Genomic DNA, 6,000 nt, shown 5'->3' with positions numbered 1-6,000 from the left:
AAGGGAGGGGCACAGAGAGAAGGAGACACAGAATCCGGAGCAGGCTCCAGGCTCCGAGCTGTCAGCACAGAGCCCGACGCGGGGCTCGAACTCACGGACCGTGAGATCGTGACCTGAGCTGAAGCCGGTCGCTTAACCGACTGAGCTACCCAGGCGCCCCAAGTTCAAAATAGTTTCCAATTTCACTTTTGATTTCACCTTTGACTCACGGATTATTTAAAAGCATATTATTCAGTTTCCAAATATTTGGACAATTTTCCAGACATTTTATTATTGAGTTCTAATTTAGTTCCATTGCGGTCAGAGAATATACTTTGCATGACTTTATTCCTTTTATTATGACATATTTTTCTCTGGGTATTGCGGTATTATTTCGGTAAATGTTTTATGTGCAATTGGAAAGAATGTGTATTTTCATAGTGTTGGATGGAATGTTCTTTAAATATAATCATGTCAGGTGAGTTGACAACATTGATCAAGCATACCAAATTCTTCCTGATTTTCTGCTTATTACTTCTAGCAATTATTGGAAGAAGAATATTAAAATATGAGACGACCCTTGTTGTCTTGTTGATTTGTCTATTTCTGTTTGTGGTTCTGGCAGTGTTTCCTTCATGTACTTGATGAGCTGACCATTTTAACATTTCAAAATGACACGTCTAATCTCTGGTAATATTCTTTCCTCTGAAATCCACCTTGATTTTAATATAGCCGTTCTAGTTTTCTTTCGCTTGTTGTTACGATAGCATGGGTTTCTCCGTTCTTTTACTATTTGTGTCTTCTTACTGAAATCATTTCTTATGGGTAGTGTTTAATTGGGCCTTTCCTTTTTATTCAGTCTGACAGTCTCTGTGTTTTTAATGGGGGTGTTTCAAACTTTTAGCACGCTTTTTTTACGTTTATGTATTTATTTTGAGAGAAAGAGAGAGAGAGAGGCAGAGAGAGAAGGAGAGAGCGTGTGGGGGCGGGGCAGAGAGAGAGGGAGAGAGAGAATCCCAAGCAGGCTCCGCTCTGCCAGCACAGAGCCCGACGCGGGGCTCGAACTCACGGACCGCGAGATCATGACTTGAGCCAAAGTTGGACGCTTAACCGACGGAGCCACCCAGGTGCCCCAATAGTACTTATTTTGAATTGATCACACCCTACCTTCTAGCAATATTGTACCCCTTCTGGAGTATAAGAACCTTACAACGTTATGCTTCTACTCACCCCTCCTAACTTTTGTATTGTTGTCACATAGTCCTCTTTTATATATGTTGAAAATCACATCTCCATTTTTTATTATTCATGTTTAAATAGCTATGTTTTAAAGAGATTTAAACAAGAAAACATTTTATATGTGTACCCACGTATTTACCATTCCTTCGTGTAGATTCATATTTGCATCTGACGATTTTCTGTCTGAAGGGCATTCTTTAACATTTCTTGTAGTGTGGGCTTGCTGGTTTTATCTCTTGTATGTCTGAAAAGTCTATTTTTCCTTTGTGTTTGGAAGACATTTCCACTGGGTATAAGCTTTGTAGGCTAAGAGTCATGCTGTGTTCTTTCTTGAGTTCCTTTTCGAATTTCTTTTTTTTTTTTTTTACATTTTTCTCTCTGTGTTGCAGTTTGAATAATTCTATTGCTATGTTTTCAAGTTCACTAATTTTTTCTTTTGCAATGCCTTTCTGACATTAATCCCATCCAGTGAATATTTTTATCTCAGACATTGCAATTTCCGTTGCTAGAGGTTTTATTTGGGCTTTTAAAGTATCCTTCCCATACCCACTTTTCTTTTGGAACATATGGAATGCAGTGATACAGCAACAAACTGTTCTAATACACTTTGCTACTATTTTGACACCCATATCGATTCCATCTCCGTTTTGATAGAATGAGCTTTCTCCTCATTTGGGGTCATAATTTCCTGATCACTTTTGGCCATTTTATGTTCGATGCCAGCCATTGTGAATTTTGCCAGATATTTTTTGTATCCTAAAATTATCCTTGAGCTTTGCTCAGGTATGCAGTTAAGTTACTTGGCAACTACTTGATTATTTTGGGTCTTGCTTTTAAAATTGATAGTCAGGACCAAGGAGGGGTTTATTCTACAGGCAATCATCCGCCACTACTCAGACAAGACCCTTTTCCAGACTTCAATCAACACTGTACGAATCTTTTTTTTTTTAATTTTTAAATATTTATTTATTTTTGAGAGAGAGCTTGACCGAGTGTGAGCAGGGGAGAGGCAAAGAGAGACAGGGAGACACAGGATTCGGAGTAGGTTCCAGGCTCTGAGCTGCCAGCACAGAGCCTGACATGGGGCTCGAACTCACACATCACGAGATCGTGACCTGGGCCGAAGTCGGATGCTCAACCAACTGAGCCACCCAGGCGCCCCAAGCCAACACTCTATGAATCTTGAGGCTTGGTGGGAACAGACACTATTACCAACTCTGTGAAAGGCCCCGGCACCATAACCTCAAATTGCTTTGGGTGAATCTTTCCCGGGCTTCAGGTAATTTCTTCACACATACACACTGATCATTCCTCAGCTGAGTACCTCCGGGAGACCATCTGCAGATGGGGAAATTATAGGGCTCATCTCTGTCCTTTGTTTTCTGATGTACAGTGACTTATAAACTGCTATTTCACACAACTCATCTATTTTTTTAGTTGTTTCCGTGCACAGGTAAAATGCTGGCCCCATGATACCACCTGGGCCTGAAACTGAAGTCTTCAGATATTTCCTTTCATAATCTATAAAGAAGTGTTTCCTAGTCCTGTCTTGTTTCTTTTTGGTGACTATACATTTCCATTTTCTTACTGAAATCCTAGCAGTTCTGTTAATGGCAATCATTAGCCTTGAAATTTATTTATCACCTTGGTTACTAGTCTTGCTCCTTGCTATTAAATCCTAGAACTAAAGTGACAGTTTCTGTGGGTTAGGGACCTAGGCATAACTCAGCTAGGTTCTCTGTTTTAGACTCTTTCATGCTGTCAGGTCGGGTTGAGGTCTTATCTGGAGGCTTGACTGGAGAAGCACATGCTTCCAAGCTCGTGTGGTTGTTGAGAGTGTGTATTTCCTCAAGGAATGATGGACTGAGGGCTCCCATTCTTTGCTGGCTATTTGTCAGAGGCTGTCTTAAAGTTTTCCGTCACTGAGTCCTCTCCACTGGGTAGCTCAAAATATGGCAGTTTGTTTTACCAAAACGAGCAAGTCAGAGAGTCATAGCAAGACAGAAATTACAGTCTTATGTATCATAATCACTGAAATGATATCCCATCGCCTCTGTTGTATGCTTTTTGTTAGACGTAGATCCTGTCTGTACTCAAGAACAAGAGTTTACAGGGTTGGGATTACTGAGGGTCATCTTAGAGTGTGCTCCCCACCCTCCTTCTCTAGAAAGGGATAAAGTACAGGTTTCTTTAAAAACATATACAGGTTTTACATATATAGGTTCTTAAGCCTAGCGTGTCCTATCAGCAGAAAACAGGGGACCTAACTAAAAACAAAAGAGCTAGAGATAAAGCATTAAGAAATGTTTTTGGGGGTGGTGCCTGGGTGTCTCAGTCGGTTAAGCATCCGGCTCTTGATTTCAGCTCAGGTCATGATCTCACAGTTCGTGAGTTTGAGGCCCCGTGTTGGGCTCCTCACTCACAGTGTGGAGCCCGGTTGAGGTTCTCTGTCTCACGCTCTCTCCGTCCCTCCTTCCCCCCTCAAGATAAATAAGGAAACATTTAAAAGAAAAAAAGAAATGGTGTTGGGAATGCTTATGGTGTACTTGCCCTGATGCCCCCACCTTAGAGGAAACAGTTCTGCCTTAACCCCTACCTACTCTCGTGTTAACTTCTCTCCAGAATGGTGGTTCTTTCTCTTTAGAAAATAACCTTGCCGGGGCGCCTGGATGGCGCAGTCGGTAAAGCGTCCGACTTCAGCCAGGTCACAATCTCGCGGTCCGTGAGTTCGAGCCCCGCGTCAGGCTCTGGGCTGATGGCTCAGAGCCTGGAGCCTGTTTCCGATTCTGTGTCTCCCTCTCTCTCTGCCCCTCCCCCGTTCATGCTCTGTCTCTCTCTGTCCCAAAAAATAAATAAATGTTGAAAAAAAAATTAAAAAAAAAAGAAAATAACCTTGCCATCAGAAAGTATGGAAATTTCCTTAAACCGCTTTAATCCTTATTGTATTCAACAAGCATTTGCCACGTATCTACTTTATAGAAAATTAGCCATGAACCCAATGTGGCCAGTGCTACCAAAGGAGATCCCCAAGGTGCCTTGGTGGTGGATAAGCAGGACAACCTGTCACCTAGGGGTTGAGAAGCCCCAATAAACACCTGGAATTTTATGGAAGACAGATGGTGTTTCATTAGCTCTTCCCCCGGGCTCAATACTGCATTGATCACAGAAGTAATGGCTACGTTTCTAGAGCCTGGGACCATCCTGGGTGCCCAGTGGCCCTTTGATAAATATTTGCCGAGTTGAATTGTAGAAACCAGAAGTTTGAGGATCCGGTATGATAAAAGTGTCCAATGTAGGGGCGCCTGGGTGGCTCAGTCGGTTAAGCGTCTGACTTCGGCTCAGGTCATGCTCTCACGGTTCATAGGTTTGAGCCCCGACAGCTTGGAGCCTGGAGCCCGCTTCAGATTCTGTGTCTCCCTCTCTCTCTGCCCCTCCCCCACTTTCTCTCCCCCCCCCCCTTTCAAAAATGAAATAAACATTGAAAAAAAAGTGTCGAATATAAACTGAGGGCTAGAAAGTATACTGGATACCCCTGACAACCTCCTGCAAAGAGGAAAATTTGAAACCTCTGAGGCCATGAAATCCACATGTCTGCATTTGACTTTCTCCAAGTGTTTGCCTGTGGAAGTTCTTGTGAGCCTATGTAAATCGGTAGTTTCCATGGAAGCAAAATGAACCTGAAGAGATGTGAAAAGCACTAAGATGTTCTAGTGCTGCCCAGAGTGTGTTGTTTACAGCTGTGGAAGCCTACTTATTCGGCGGCAGTCCACAAATGCGATATTCTTTTACCTTCGTTCGCCAGTCTCTTCGGAAAGGTGCTACTTGACTGAGGTCCCGCCTGATTTGGGCCTTGGCGAGAGATATTTTGTAATTTATTTTTAACTTTTTCATGTTTATTTATTTTGACAGAGAGACAGAGAGCGAGCAGGAGAAAGGTAGAGAGAGAGGGAGACACAGAATCCGAAGCAGGCTCCAGGCTCTGAGCTGTCAGCACAGAGCCGGACGCAGGGCTTAAACCCACGGACTGCGAGATCGTGACCTGAGCTGAAGTCGGACGCTCAACCGAGTGAGCCACCCAGGCGCCCCTCATCCTCATTATTAAAGCAAGAGTTCTCAAACTGTAGTTGATGTCTTTTGGAGCCCATGAACCCCTAGCAATGTTATCCACAGTGGGATGTATATTTTTCCATTTTTCTGGGACAACCTTGATCCGATCTTCATTGATCTGTGAACCCCATAATGTTTAACGTTATTGTGTATAAAGACCTCTCTCGGGGCACCTGGGTGGCTCAGTTGCTTGGGCGACTCATGATCTCACGGTTCGGTTCCTGAGATCAAGCCCCACGTCCGGCTCTGCGGTGACTGCAATGCCTGCTTGGGATTCTCTCTCCCTTTCTGCCCCTGCCCTGTTTGCTCTTGCTCTCTCTCTCTCTCTCTCTCTTTCTGTGAAAACTAATAAACTTAAAAAAAGACTTTTCTAAGTCACTTCGAGCCTTCTGAATTAGGCAGGCCATAAATCATTCATGAAAAACACTGACTAATAAATTAATAGAAGAAACTGCAGGCAGAAGATGTTACTTTCGCTTATGTGACTTTTTTCATCATCTAATGTCACGCCAAGTGGATAAAAGAGAATTCTATTAATTATTTAAATCTATTTATTGCCCAAGATTTTTCTAGTAACTGTAGCTATGTCCTGAGCAGACATACATCTGATAGTTCCTAGTTCTGTAGCATAGTATATCGAAAGAAAAGACATTGGAATCAAATGTTTCTGGATTC

The sequence above is a fragment of the Lynx canadensis genome, chromosome X (genome assembly GCF_007474595.2).
Source record: "Lynx canadensis isolate LIC74 chromosome X, mLynCan4.pri.v2, whole genome shotgun sequence".
In the NCBI taxonomy this organism is placed as follows: domain Eukaryota; kingdom Metazoa; phylum Chordata; class Mammalia; order Carnivora; family Felidae; genus Lynx; species Lynx canadensis.
This window is presented reverse-complemented; position numbering follows the sequence as displayed.